The following is a 16200-nucleotide window of genomic DNA, read 5'->3' on the forward strand; positions in this document are numbered from 1 at the left end:
TGATAAACAACTGGAACATGCAATAAAAAATGAACTAACCATACGCGGTTAATCTGGATATGAGGTCAGACAGGGCCAAGTGGTTAGAAAGCTTGACTCTTAATCTGAGTATTACGGGATCCAATCCCCTCACACCAATATTCTCACCCTATCAGCCGTGGAAGCATTATAACGTAGCGGACAATCCCACTATTTGTTGGTAAAAGAAAAGCTGAAGAGTTGGCGGTGGTTAGTAATGAATAGCCGTCTTCTTTCTACTTTTACACTCTTAAAGTACGGACATCCAGAGCGGATACCTCTTTTCTAGCTTTGCGCAAAATTTAAGAACAAAATCGATACAAATAATTTGGATTTGAGTCATAAACATGGTAGGCACTGATTCTATATTTACTTTAGTTGAGATAAGAAAGGGGAATATTTTGATCCATTAAGACTGCCTACACATTATCTCAGTACAAAATATTCATCGAGAAGTGTAGACGCAATTAAATAAAAATACTGCAACGACTTTATCGTTTCTATATGGATAGTATTGTATGCATATTAAATTCTTATGGCAACTTAGGTCTCACAAAGATATTACTAACATATTTGTTCATGATTTTGTTGCAAAACATTGTGATGTAAATATGTCCTCAACAATGATGTACATCAGATTGCAAAATCTTTATTGAAGAAAATAATACCATCAAAAATAAAATATTTTGTCAAGAACTCTTTATTGTTTTGCTAAGCTTATACAATACTTAAAACTAGAGACAATAAAAAACACAAATATCCATCTTACTGGTAACATTTTAAAAAAATGTAATTAATTACAGAAGTGAAAAACTATAATGTTGATGACATCTGCTAAAAGTATATCTTCTCAAATCATCGATTTCACAACTCTAGTAACTCTCCTTTTGGTGAGCTATATTATGATGTCATAAATTTCCTAACAACACGACCTCTGGTTTCACTTCATGGAATCATGCCCTGTCCCCTCGTGGCACAGCGGAATGTTTGCAGACTCACACTGCTAAAACCGGATTTCGATATCCGTCGTGGGCGGAGAACAGATAGCCCTTTGTGTAGCTTCGTTCTTAATTTTAAACAAACAAACAATGCGCCCCTATCATTCCGCTCTTTTGTGCCACTTAGTAGAACAATGTAGTCACCGAATCTGTAACCTCTATCGCCTAAGGCTCATCCTCAGTGGCACTGTAACGCGTATGCATACTAATAATGCTAGAAACCGGGTTTCGATGCCCGAAATAAGTAGGGTACAGATATTCCTTTGTGTAGCTTTGTGCTTAAAAAACAAATAAATAAACTATCGCCTAAAGCAGCCAATCATTGTGTGTTTGAAATACCCTACTAATTTTTCACATTTTTAGACAAGCAAATACTCACTTGTAATACATTTTATTTTGTGTGTTATTGTATTATGTGTTATTATAATAATATATTAAAAAAATTGAACTGTAAAACCTTACAAGAAGCTCCTCACAACTATATTAAAAATGTTATTCTCGAGTTTAATCAAAATCGAATTAAGCACATTGTAGTTTAATTGTTGATAAACAAAGGATGTGCTCCGACAAGGGTTGTTTTCGCAGTATTGTGAATTTCAGTCACTGGAATACACAGGATAGCCAGAAATGTTCTAATCACAAGTAAAACGCCTGTTTATCTTATTATCGTGTTATTAAGACATACATGAAATCGTATTCCTGTAACTTACAAAAAACACAACTATAGCTACTACAAAGCTAAACAGAGTACATATAAATGTTAAATGTTTATGTTGTTCTCTCTCTTAACCTGAAGTTAACCTAGGAAGGTCGAAACGTTGTTCTCTACTTATCAATAAAGTGTTAATACCCATACCAGCTGTTCTGAAATACATTTTTATTTCAAGTGGGTTTGTCATCATCAAGAAAGTCACTGCTTTCTTCCTATTATCATATATGTGATGTTCTAGAGATATATATTTAATGTTTTGAACGGTGATGAGGCACATAATCTACGCATTTAAAGAAACAAGTCATAATCGTTACTGATATATACATAGTCCATTTCCTCTTACCATTTTAAGGAACTCTCAACTTGAATGGTAACTTATGTGGCCTATGTCTCAACCAGCTAGATCAGAGCTCCTTAGAATTCAAGCATAACCGTCCCATATTTAGAAATACCAAGCAGAAACTAAGCAACTATTCACTAATAATCTTCACAAAAAGAGATATTTGTGGGTTATTTGAATGAATAAATAACTTAAAAGAGCTAACATGTTCGGTAGGACGAAGATTCAAAATAACATTACTCATATCTTTAACTAAGCAAATGTTAAACTATGACGCTAACCAGTAGAGCACATTTGGTCATTTTTTAAGAAAACTTCACAAAACTAAGAACTTAAATAACTTATTTATATGCTTAAAAGCCTACTATAAGACACATACTAATGAACGACAAAACTATTAAGTTAGGTTTTTCGTCCAAAGCTACGTGAAGGTTATATGTGATAACTGTCCTTAATGTTGAGTTGATGAACTAGAAAGAAAGTAACACCAACCATCAATTCTTGCAATACACTAATCGAATTATAAGACATTACAGCTACTTTTATAGAAGAGCACTTTAACAGTTAGTCCATTCCCGGTCTTAAATTTAGACAGGAAATGGAATAATGTTAATCTGACTTCTGGTTACCATGGATGGTTTTATTTGATCTACTGAATTTTTTTTGTCTTCCTTATAATAGAAGCAGCAGACCATTACGTCATTTATCGATAGGAAAGTGCTAGTAAGCGCCGTGTGGACAGAGAATCGTTGATTCGTTCCTCAGGTTATTATGTCCACGAATGAAAATTACCTTGGGATTCTTGTGGTAAACTACATCTTGTTATTTTAATTGTTTTTTTTTTGTGAAATTCAGCAACGGTTTCATGTCAACAGCTACACATTGCATTCAAAAGTTCCACGGTACACAAAAATTAAACACGAACATACAACGAAGAAAGTTTAGATTCCTTTCTGTTTAAAATTATCTTGATCTTTCTACATCTGGTTTATAAGTTCGATTTAAATAAAAAAAAGAAAGAAAATGATTGATGACATTGAATTATTTTCCCTGTTGAGATGAAACCTTGTTACAGAATGTTCGAAATTAACGTTAACTTTTTCTCATAAACATTTTATTACTACAACTTGTATAGTAGTTGAGACGCTTGCTGTGATGTTTGTATATCAGTGTTAGTTTTGTGTTTAACTACAACGTACGTAATTTTATAAACCCTCAGACTTGCCCCTCCAAGCCATCACTGACGTGTTGGTGACTTGTATCAGTGATATGTCAGTGTTTCTCTGATAATTAATGAACGTCTTTGTAAATTTCAGGGTAAAACATTATTAGGCTAATCACTAATTCTTTTCGAGAAATTTTATGTTCATTTCTATCTTTCGGGTTCAACTTGAGCAGATGGTAGCTAGGTAAGAATGTAGAATTTTTAATATTATAAGATTTTCTTTAAGAATATTATTTTGTGTGCCTGAGAACGTTTAGCATTCCATGCTATACACTAAGGTCAAAATATCTGTAATTTTTATCAACATATTAAGTATAATAAAAACGTGTACATTTCACCTTCAAAAACTCAGAAAAATCATTTTCGATCCAGAATGTTCAAGGATCTCTCATTTACCTAGTGTGATGAGGAATCTTAACCTTAATGTGTTCATTATATACAAAACTGTTTACAATTTACCAAGTTACTAGCCCCAAACTGGGAAAACACCATATCTCTTTATTATAAAGAATGCTTTAAAATAATTCGGGATTCGGATTTTGCTTGAGATAAACCTCAGGGAGAACTTTCTCGTGCTGACTTTCCATTTTCCTTAAAACGTTCATATATATATATATATATAGGCCTATTAAATTTCTAAATACGCTCATGAAAACACAAACAGAACAGACGGAAAAATTAAAAAATACAATAACTCAATGTTCTTACTAGCGCATTCAGCTATCCTTGAAACAAGAAACTGTTTTGTTACTTTTAACCGTCAAATGTTCGAATAAAATATATGCGTTAATAATATTTTATTTTATGGATTGTTTCTAACTTTAACACAAGCGAGAGATATCACTACAACTTAACTTTGCCACATTTATTCAAGCTGCTTTTATAGACAGTTATTATTTTCAGTTATAATAAAAAAATGAGAGACAATAAACAACCAGAAAGAAACAGAAACACATTTATATGTATGTTTCTCTTTCTCTTTTTCAGGAAAATCGGGTTTGTTTTATTTCTTTTTAATTTCACGTAAAGCCACACGACGGCTATCGCACGATAACCGTCTCTTATTTAGCAGTATAGGAGTTGAAATAAGACAGCAAGTCATCACCACTCAACGCCATCTGTGGGCAACACTTCTATCAACAAATAGGGGGATTAACCGTCACTGTAAAACGCCCTCACGGCTAAAAGGACGAACATATTTGGTGTGACGGATATTCGAAACCGCGACCCTGATCTAATCACTTGGTCATGCCGGGTCAATAAACAAATACAAGGAAATAACAATAAGCATTATTGTTAATAACTCATCTACTAGCGTATATATACCCTATTTTAGGGTGTGGAAAATTAAAACTTGCTTTCCTCCAGTTTTACTTACGAGGTAATTGAGTTTGTGGAATCTGTACACAGATGAACTAGCCAGGATTTATTACACGTTTTATCCACTTATATTCCTTCTTCAGTTAAATTTACTACAATGGAAACCAGGTAACCAGTTTCTTTTATGAATTCATAAATGTTTGAATTTGTAAATGCTCCTTTACATAAAATTGTATCCAAAAACGTATTTTATTAAATATTCATTAGTATCTTTTTTTTTTCAGAAGCACATAACAAATTAGAAGGCTACACTGACTCTATGTCTTCTTTAAATAAGTAGGACGATATAAAATGTGTTTTATGTTTAATTTATGCACGTGTCTGATGTGTTAAATGTCATAGCTCGTGAATCAAAATATACTGTTTTTAAAGAAACGGTTTATTTACAACAATATTTTATACAATATTTATTCTGTAATTTTATACAATATTTATTCTGTAATTTTATACAGAACATGTGTTATTTGCCTTATCAAAATATTCAAACACTATATCAGTCTAGTTGTTTTGTAGGCAAAGGTTTTAGATTTTTTATCATTTTCAGCATATTATTGAACAATCAGAAAAAAAAGACTTGTATAACATATCCATTTTATTAACGATGGTCTTCTTTAAGTGACTCAATTGTAAGGGTGAAGGCTCAAAACAATAAAAATCGGGTTTTAATACTCGCGGTAATTAGATCACAAATCGTGTATTGTGTAGTTTTTTCTTACAAGCAAATAAATGCTCAAACATAAGTGTAAAACAACAGTTTTAGGTTTTTCTAATCTTTTTCAACCCATTCATGTTCTTTAGAATTACTGTTTCCCTTTTAACTTTCAGACATACTACCTACAGAGGATGGGTCTTCACAATCACGACAAAAATGGCATTAATGGTCTTAACTTCCTGAAATGTTTTATATATAATTTTCTCTTGCAGTTTCGTTTTACTAACTTTATCTCTCTTGCCTTTCTCTGCATTCAGTTGCTTTTCTTTGGTCTACAATACTTGTTTTGTTTTAAAAAAAACTCAATTTTATCTGTCATTATATATTTAAAATTAATCTTTGTAAGTGGTATGTAAAGGATATACATAAATACAAACATACATGTATACGTTATGAGTAAAGATCATAAAAAGAATAATATTTTATGGGAATTACGAATCATTAGTATTAGTAATATTGTTATCCTTATCCTTCAGAGGCCCAGCATGGCCACGTGGTTAGGGTACTCGACTCATAATCCGAGGGTCGCGGATTCAAAGCCCCGTCACATCAAACATGCTCACCCTTGCAGCCGTGAGGGCGTTATAATGTGGCAGTCAATCCCACTATTCGCTGGTAAAAGAGTATCCCAAGAGTTGCCGGTGGGTGGTGGTGACTAGCTGCCTTCCCTCTAGTCTTACACTGCTAAATTAGGGACGGCTAGCGCAGATAGCCCTCGAGTAGCTTTGCGCGAAATTCAAAACAAACAAACAATCAGAACACTTTGTTAGTCTTTCGGCAAGACTCCTTAAATATAACTTTTGAGACATTGAATTTACGAGTGTAACTCATCCCACTTAAATGTTTTAGAATTGTATCATTTGCTTTCATATCTTGTTCTTTCTTTCGTGCTCTTGAAATTATAAAAAGAGTGGACATGGTGTGAAATAGCCAATGTCAAAGTCAGTAAATAAAAAATATGAAAGAAAGTAATTGAAAGATTCACCTCAAAATATAAAATAAGTAGTTATCAAAACAACTCTGAAAACGTTCTACTTTTAAAACACTACGTGAATCTTGAATGTGTGCTAAACTCCTGTTGAAAAATAAATATTATTTTTTAAAATTTTTATGCGCTATTTAATACTTTTACATCAATAATTTAACTCTACTTTTTTTTCTTTGCATTTACAAGCAAAGTAACAGTTGTTGAAGTTTTTCGTTTCTCATTAGAACGGAAGACACGAATGCTGGTTAATGCATAAACAAAATTAAAAGATGGAAGCTTATTTCACTTCTGAGCTCTTTCTAAAAGGACCCCAGTGGTAAAACTGTATGTCTGCGGACTCCCAACGCAAAAAAACTGGTTTCGATACCTATGGTTGGCGGAGCACAGGAAACGCAATGTTTAGCTTTGAACTTAATTCCAAACAAAGTAACATTGCTGCAATATATTGTCTATAACTTTACATAAATATAAACGTACGTTTTGTAATGCAATTCAAAAAAGAAAGCACTGAGAAGCAAAGTTAAAAAGATGTTTCTTTATTGTTATTCGAAATAATTGATTTTTAATAAATCGGTTCATATCTAGTGATACTATATCAACTAAAGAAAAGGGTATATCATGATACATTAACTTATATTTGGCTCTGCCATAAAAAAAAGACCTGTGAAAAAGGACACGATATATAAGATATCTTTAACTTCACATCAAACCAACCAGCGAAGTGGATTAGAATTTACTTATCGAAGAATAGTGGGATTTATCCTTATTTGAATTTCCTATAGCTGAAAAGCTGAGCTTGTTGATTGATGTATATTCAAACTACGTCCCGCAGATTGCGAGTCAAGCGCCCTGTTCATCAGGCCATGTCAAAAACCGATTGGTTTCTTTGGTTTTCGTTGCTGTTTAATTAATTTAAAGCTAGTCACTACCTTAGACTAACACCTTCACATGTCTCTATTTTTACGCAATCTCCTACATATCATTTCATAGTTTAGCAGTTAATTATATATATATATATATTTAACTGAATACCTTCAACCATTAAAAGTAGTCATGAAAGTAAATTATAATGATATTATGACAGATCCCTCTGAATGTGTGGTTGAGTATACAAATTGCATTTGTGAAACACATATTTAAAACTAGAAACGTCTTATGGTAGAACTTCTGATTTCGGAGCTCGTGAACTGGGCTTTAATCCTTGCGATATGATAAAGTATTTCTACACTTTATGTCTTGAGTGCATTATACGTGTGACAGTAAGTCTTTTGGCGTGAAGGATGGATAACATGGTGCTATTGATTGATTAGCTTCCATCTGTCCAATACTTAAAAGTTAAGTACGGTGCATATGACTTAATAGCTTTTCCATTAGAATAAAGTACGAATACCAATGGAAAACAAAATGAAAGAAAATACTTCATTTTATTTGACCAATATTTTAATTTATACACAAATTACTATTGCAATGTGTTAATGTGAACATATGTACATTATACTTACTCAAGAAATTATTTTTTTAGGATCATACTGTTTATATTTACAATAAAGCTGTTTAAGTTATATGCTGCAGTCCCAAATTTTGAACTACTGACCAGAGGAAAAGCAGCTAGTCATCATACTTTTCACTCACCATAAATAAATGTTAACAGATGAACTGCCGCTCTTCGTATGCAACCACAACTTAAAGGTCTGGAAAAAGTATGCTTTATCTCACAAATTCGAACAGCTCACCAATAGAGATCTCTATTACAAGGCTCCCCCTTGCCCTCTTCAGGAAAACATAGAGGAGGCCTACTGTGTAGAGAAATGCTTGAGTTAAATAAACCATAAACTTTATGACACATCTGAAGTATTTTAAGAACATGTTGATTTAAACACAGAGTAACTTTTCATGACGCAAATCACTAGCACGATAAAAAGCATTTCAAATATTCCAATTGAATTTTCCTTTAAAGTTTCTAGATTCAAAAATTATGTGCTACCATATGCCTGCGTCAACTACACGCATAATATGATCATTAGAGAAAGTCAAAACTGTAAAATCACAGGGTAGTTGACTTGGGATCCATTTTTGAACGAATACATGCATTATTAACAAGTAATGTTTCTAATATGTTACTTTTTTGATATAACTCGCTGATTTTCATGATGAAGCACCTGTAAATGAAATCGAAATGCATTAATGTAGTTATTATCCGGTCACTATAGTTACGGGGGGTAGTTAGAAAGTTGAGTAGATGAGTGGTAATATGGAAAAAAAGCATATGATTGTTATAACTGGAGTTCAATCAAAGTGAATTAATTTTACAAGTGACGTACTTCAGGACTTAGACTTAAGATCCTTGATTATTTTATTTAAATCAATGTCGTAGTTGAAGGATTGGCCGATAAATAATTTAAATTTGCAGATGATGATTCAAGTTGGCTGTGAATAGGATGCTGCTGCTTTACAAAATGATTTAGATCATTTATTGAGTTGAGATAAATAAATGGCGAATTCGTTTTAATTATAATAAATGCACGATAATGCATGCGGGTTATCATACATTGTAATATAAGCATAATTGGAATGGGAATAACCTTAATAGTTCCATTAAATGAAAAATATTTTGGTGTAATGGTTGATCAGTTTGTAGCTATCAGTTAGTGTGATGTTGCTAGTAATAGAGCAAATAAGATTTTAGGTTAAAACTATTAAATACAAGAATAAAGAGATTATAATATTATTGCAATGGTTATTGGTTAGGTCGCGTTTAAAGTATTGTGTTCAGTATTGGGTTACTAATCTTAAGAAGGACACTGAAATGCTGGAAAGGGTTCAGAGAAGGGTTATTAAAATGGTGCCTAGGATGAAAGAGATTTTCATACGAGTAGAGGCAAGGATATCTCAAATGGTTTTATCTTGAAAAGAGAAGGTTAGAGGGATCTGATTGTGGTGTTAGAGATTCTAAATGGAACTGATAGTATTCATACATCATCGATTTTCCATACTTAGCATCAAGAGTAGTTTGACTAAGGAACACAAATATAACTTTTGGCAGGGTAACAGTTATTTCTCAGCTAAGAAAGTTTTATGTTTCTAACAGGGTGGTTGACCTTTGAATGTTGTGCAGGCAGTATATATAAGTGTGTTCAAGAGAAAGTTTCATAACTTTTAGTTATTTTGGAGGATGAAATAGCAGAGATGGACCAATTGGTCCCTTTTTCTCCAAAACGCTATATTACAATACTTAAAGTCATTTTTAGGTGACTCTGTCAACTTATAGCTTGAGTAAACAGTTATTACCAGAATAAGAACCGTACACAAATTAGTTGATAAAGTATTTCATGACAGTAAGACATCTTTACACATTATGGTCAAGTGATTAAGGCACTCGACTCGTAATCCGAGGGTTGCAGGTTCGAATTCCTACCACACCAAATATGCTTGCCCTTTCACCGTGGGGGCGTTATAATGTGACGGTCAATCCCACTATTCACTGATAAAAGAGTAGCCCAAGGGTTGGCGGTTGATGGTGATGACTAGCTGCCTTCCCTCTATTTTTGCACTGCTAAATTAAGGATGGCTAGCGCAGATAGCCCTCAAGTAGCTTTGCGCGAAATTGAAAACAAACTTTACACATTATTTTACACACACGTTTAAAGCAAGAATTATAATAATATTAAAATGAGCATGGTAAAAAAATACTCTATTTATGTAACAATTGTAATTAATAGTGGTGTAAGAACATTGCGAAATTACACAAATCTTATATGATTTTGTAAGCGAAATATGAAAGGAAAGACACGATAAAATAAAATTTGCTAAACAATAAAAAAACAACTGGTATTTGTAATTTTCTAACAACGACAATACAAGTCCTTCTTAGAAAATAATGTTATTACTGTTTAAATAATGTACCATATTGATCAGCGGTGTGATCCGTAGTTTAAATGATTAGTTATGTAGACATGACTGAATACATTTTGTCAATTTTAAATGAATCATGTAGTTTAAAGGCTTTAAAGTTTTGCGATCTTAAAGTATCTGTTTTATATTTTATTGATGGGAAGAGCCAACTGACAAATGAAAGTGTGCAAATCACCATGAATGTTAAAATTGGATACATGTGCACCATAGTGTCACCAGCAAAGTGTGAAAGAAATTGGAAACATGGAATATGTAGACAACGCAGACTGTTGTCTAGAATATACTCACAGAAATATTTCTTTATTTGGTCCGCAGAAGTTGTAAAGTAACTGGTGTTTGGAGACGCTTGTTTGTTTTTTGAATTTCAAGCAAAGCTACACGAGGGCTATCTGCGCTAGCCGTCCCTAATTTAGCAGTGTAAGACTAGGGAAAAGACAGCTAGTCATCACCACCCACCGCCAACCCTTGGGCTACTCTTTTACCAACGAATAGTGGGATTGACCGTAACATTATAACGCCCCCACGGTTGAAAGGGCGAGCATGTTTGGTGCGACCGGGATTCGAACCCGCGACCCTCAGGTTACGAGTCGAGTGCCTCAACCACCTGGCCATGCCAACCCTTGGAGATGTTACTACAAGCAATTGTCAAGAATAACACTATTGATGTAAGGTAGAACTGAATGTCAGATGCTAAGGGTGATTCATTCTGCTAACAGAAGGGTACAACATAGCTTGTCTAGAATAATAACGAGGATACGTCCACTAGATAAATAACACGTGGAGCAATATTCAGTTTTTACAGCCGAATAGTGTTTCATTCTGTAGCCAAATAATATATATATGGAGAGAAAGATGTAATCATAACCATTACTATGTTTGTACAGAAACCTTTTCTGCTTTGTTCAATAAAAAATTGCCTGCTAGTGGCTCAATGGTATTTCTGCAGCTCACAGCACTATAAATCGGGTCTTAGTATCAATGGTGGGTATAACACAGATACCTCACTGTGCAAATTAACTCTTAGAGACAAACAGCTACTAAACCAGTAAAAATTAAATTTATATTCTGTACTTCTGATGAGCATAGTTCATCATGTCTTTCGAAAATGAGTTGATAGCCACATGAGTCGTCAAATCCATGCATTTTTTTTTATTATTTCTTGGAAAATTATCCTCTATAAAGTTAACCAAATCGGTGCATAGTAGATTAACCTTTACAAGACAGAATAAAAATGTAGCAAAATCTGAGAAATATATTGTATCCTACTTTTAAATCCAGTGAAGTTTAACAGTAAATAGTGAGCCTTGTCGCACCCAAATCCAGGTTTAGATTCTCTTGGTAAGCACAGCGTAGAAAGATCAAAGTGTAAATTTGTGCTCAACAAGAAACAAACTATTCGTAAATATTGGTCACTATTATTTTAGCTTTGGACTGAGCATCACCAAGTCTTAAGTAACAAAGCTTTGGACTGAGCATCACCAAGTCTTAAGTAACAAATATCTAAGCAAAATAAAATATTTTATTAGTTGAATTTCAATAAGTAAATAAAAACCAAATGTCAGTTTGTTGTGTTTGCATCCACATACAAACTTACGGTCAAATCGTGAGAACTGTAAAATTGACATCATAAACTGCTATTAACATGAAACACGATAGCAAAAAAACATTGAACTAATAATTATATGTTATTAAAATCTACATTTTATTATCAGAAATGATATTTGAATTATTTTTTTTTTATCCATGAGGAACGCTTGGGTGCAGAGTTACATAACTATGAAATAGTCTGAACTGCATGGGCGTAAAACGAACATGCGTAATTGTTATATTACATTCTCAGATTGGAAATAATATTCTCTTTTCAGTGTGAAAAGATCTCCAAACCTTTAAATTTTAGCATTACTTATTAAACCATAAATTATTATAATATAGACGGATCCTTAGTCTTTAGTTCTCCCAACTATAAACAATAAATTGCAAAATTTACTTTGAAAACAATAATTCTATACATTTATAATGAAGGTAATTCAGCAACTAATTTTTTAATTATTTATAAATCTTACTCTGAAAATCTTCCATTATTAACTTATATTTTAATTGCGAAGTGTCCCATCTTTTTTTCAAGTTTACAGGTTGGAAATTGCTAGAGGAAATGTTTTTTTTTTTTTTTGTGGAAACGTGCTTCAGTCACGTTTGAAGAATTCGCTTCTCTTATAGATTGTTGTGATTAAGAGGCCCTAACAAGCTGTCACAGCAGGTTTCACCGAGTTTGCTAGCTGTTGAATGAGGGTGAAACTCATTAGTGCATCTTCTAAAGTATTGTTATTGTTTCCTTTCGGGGAGTCTGAATGACTACTAACAGGTTCTTCAAAGCACAGAACCGATTCTAAACAGCGGAAAATGTTTAGTTGTGTGACTTAAGTACAAGAGAAAAAGAACAACAAAAATGTTGAGACTTTTGTTTTTACAACTTAAAGCAACGAATGTGAACATCCAGTCAACTGTTTTATCGCCCTAGAACATTTTATACAACAGACGTGCAAGAGACGATAAGATATCCTAAGGAAAGTATATGATATAATTTATTCAAGTATTACTCGCATCGCTTGGTAATGATAAATTTCCATTGTTTGTAACATCAAATAACAAGATACAGTAAGTAATAACATTTTATATACCTTTGTATATGTGTGTGTGTAGATATTATTAGTAAATATTAAAAGCATTTAAATAGAATAGTTAATATTTTCAAAACGAGACCCAAAACTTGAGCGCTTTTGAACAGTTTGCTATATTCTTTTTCACGAAAATAAAAGATTGTGTTCAGTAAGTGTGATGAAATATATATTGGATCGAATTTCGATATCACGTAAACCGGATGTTCAATATAAGTTGGCATTGAGAACTAGCAAAACATAACCTAGAGTTCCTTGTATCAGGTTGAGTTTTGTGTAAAATTCATAATAGTTGTAAGAATTGTTAATTAATTTATATAAAGATAAAATCAAAATAAACAAAGAAATAAAATTAAATAATATGAAAAGCCGGTGGGAAAAGAATAATGTAGTTCAATCTGTAAAAATCAAATCAAAATATATAGAGAGAGGTTTTTAAGGGAGAATAATACTTATAACGTAAAGTAGGTTTAATCATGAATTTAGTTTTGAAATATTTTCAAAAGAGACACCATAATGTTATCGACATTTGATAACCATCTCTGACATCTATGAAGAGCCCCATCTTACATTCAACATTTCAGTTTTGAAGTATTGTGATTGTGTGAGAAATCTTTATAAGAACTAATATGAATAGTTAAGATAGTTTCTGGCAGAATTTTTTTCAATATATATGTTAAAATGGTGTACTGCATCATTACTATGATTTGTGTTAGTTCTTAAATCCAATACGGCTAGAAGTTCTCAAAATTTAAATAAAAGTATTATTCAAACTTTCCTTTATAATAAGAACGAAGACTCTTCAGGAATCGACCCACTTGACTGACAATCAGTAGAAGCAGTTTGTCTTTCTACTATCAAGGCAAGATGTGGAAAAGCTGTGATGATATTACACTTGTCTATGTTACCGGTCAAAATAATTGTTGCACTCAGGAAACTTTTGACACAGAGATATAAGGTTCGTACTCAAAAGAATCTCCAGAATAATGCTCAACCCCACCTGAAAGATAGCAGTTGCAATCATTATGTTCTTGTTATGTGTATTATATTTATCACGGACGAGTCTCCGATTTATTATGTTACATATTATGATTGCAAAAGGCCGGAAATTTTAATATCAATTCCAAAGTTAATTGAATGTCAATATGTATCAGATTTATGATGTTTATCAACACGAAACACATATTTCTTTCTTAACACGAATATATCTTAATATACAAACAACAATACAATTTATAATAACGATCATTACAAATAATTATTTATATACAAAACTTTTACAAACTCAGAGACAATATTCAATCTTCTATATTATCTAAAACTGAATATTTTCCAACAACCCAGGTTCACGACAAAAGAATTAATTGTTGGATGACGGCTAGCTAGCTTAAAGCCCAAGTAAGTTTTAACCAAAAATATCTAATGTCCTCGTAGAAATGCCAACATCCAACGTTAATTCACTGAAGTTAAATGGTTTATACTGTTCGAAATCTATAAGTGTTCCTTGTAAGATATCTGTACTTTTCCGATTAATAAGCGTTTGCCATAATTATTAAGCTGTCTCTCCATGCGCTGCGATTTGTAAACATTAAGGGGAGGTTATAGAAAGCCCAATTAACAATAATACTGCCATTCACTAGTATTTAACATATATCATATAAGGTTTATTCTTACGCTCAAGCCCCCCGCTAGTACAGCGGTATGTCTCCGGATTTACAACCCTACAATCAGGGGTTCGATTTCCCTCGGTGGGCTCAGCAGATAGCCTAATGTGGCTTTGCTATAAGAAAAACAAACACACACTTACGCTCGAGAATCTTCTACAAATGTAGAAAACAGGCAGGACTTGCACGATACATATTTAACGATATAAGTTATGTTCATTTTTAAATATATATTAAGCTGAAACAAACATAGATATTAAAATGATTTTAAATCCGTTACACTAGTTACTAACAACTTCTTTATCTGGTGCTCTTACTGTGGGCAATATATTGCCTGAGCTGTGAAAAGTTTGCTTTAATTTGTCCTAATAGATCATTATCATTTATGATGCAGTTTACAAGAATTATCTCTTTTCCGATTTTTCCAGGGTTTGAATCAGAAAAGATGAAACTTTTGCAATAACATCAATACTAAATTGTTTATGTAATTTGGCTTACAAAGTATTATAAACATTCCTTAAAGACTTGCAAGCTTATACTAAACTTACTGTAATGCTCACCTCTTGAAAAATGAGTAATAATGTACATCTTTCGAGGTCCTGTATTTTCAGTTTACCTCTTCTGGGAACTGAATATACACTCACGTGTTTATCGACCTATGAAGAGGAGGAAAGTCCTAATAAACCAAAGGAAATTATAAAGTTAAGGTGACTTTAAAAACTCGGAACTCTTAAAATAATTCACATTTCAAGTACACATAGTGATCGACTTGAAAGTTTCATTCAAGCTATTTGTAATTATGTTAATACACGTTTTGTTTCATTTTTCAAATAGTTGATGCTGTAGTTTCTCCAGATGTTCCAAATAGTGACTCTGTCTTCACAGTGATCTCTTCTGCGCCTTGTTGATTAGAAAACTCAACATTAGATATTGCTTAAACCAACAGTTACATCAGAAGATAGAGCTTTTGTATTTCAATCTCATTTACTAAGTTAGTAAACCTTTGATATGAGATTGTTTGAAAGTTTTGAAGATGCATTTCGTTTTTACAGTATTTCTTGTACAATATGTAGTGTCTGTACAGTTTTGCAAAGTTTTATTATTCAGATACACTAATTTTCAACAGGTAAGCTATAAGTATTCCACAACAAATAGAACGTTCAGTAAATATGTTTTGCAAAGAATCAATAAGAAACGGACACCAAAACAAAAGACCCATGTAATAAAGCAAATAATAAAATTGAGAGGTCTTATTTACTTTTTGTTTGTTGTTACGTTTAATGATATATATAATTGACGGTATCGAAACCTGATTTTATTTGTTGTTAATTCTATGAGTTACGAATTAGCTAGTAAGGGGATGTTGCAAAAAGATGGCATTCGTGTCTTGCTATGCTAATTCGTTTCAGTTAATGGTATACAGAAAAATTACACAATGTTGTTTTAATGTATCTGAATATATCTCGCAAAATATATATATTGCTTTCTAGTTATGAAAAGATCAAGTGTAACACACTCGTAGCTGTAAAAGTGACATTTCTGGTTTCCACCTAAATATGCGTAGAAAATTAAATAT

The 16200-nt window shown here is 32.5% G+C and overlaps 1 long non-coding RNA gene across 1 annotated transcript; it reads left to right on the forward strand.

Annotated features, from left to right (window-relative positions):
- The first annotated feature begins 12530 nt into the window (after positions 1–12530).
- Positions 12531–15818, forward strand: LOC143250237 (uncharacterized). The gene is made up of 3 exons (XR_013028097.1): positions 12531–12940; positions 13751–13918; positions 15459–15818. It is a non-coding gene; the product is annotated as an uncharacterized LOC143250237 (long non-coding RNA).
- Positions 15819–16200: the final 382 nt, after the last annotated feature.

This window comes from Tachypleus tridentatus, chromosome 5 (assembly GCF_004210375.1).
Source record: "Tachypleus tridentatus isolate NWPU-2018 chromosome 5, ASM421037v1, whole genome shotgun sequence".
NCBI classification, from domain to species: domain Eukaryota; kingdom Metazoa; phylum Arthropoda; class Merostomata; order Xiphosura; family Limulidae; genus Tachypleus; species Tachypleus tridentatus.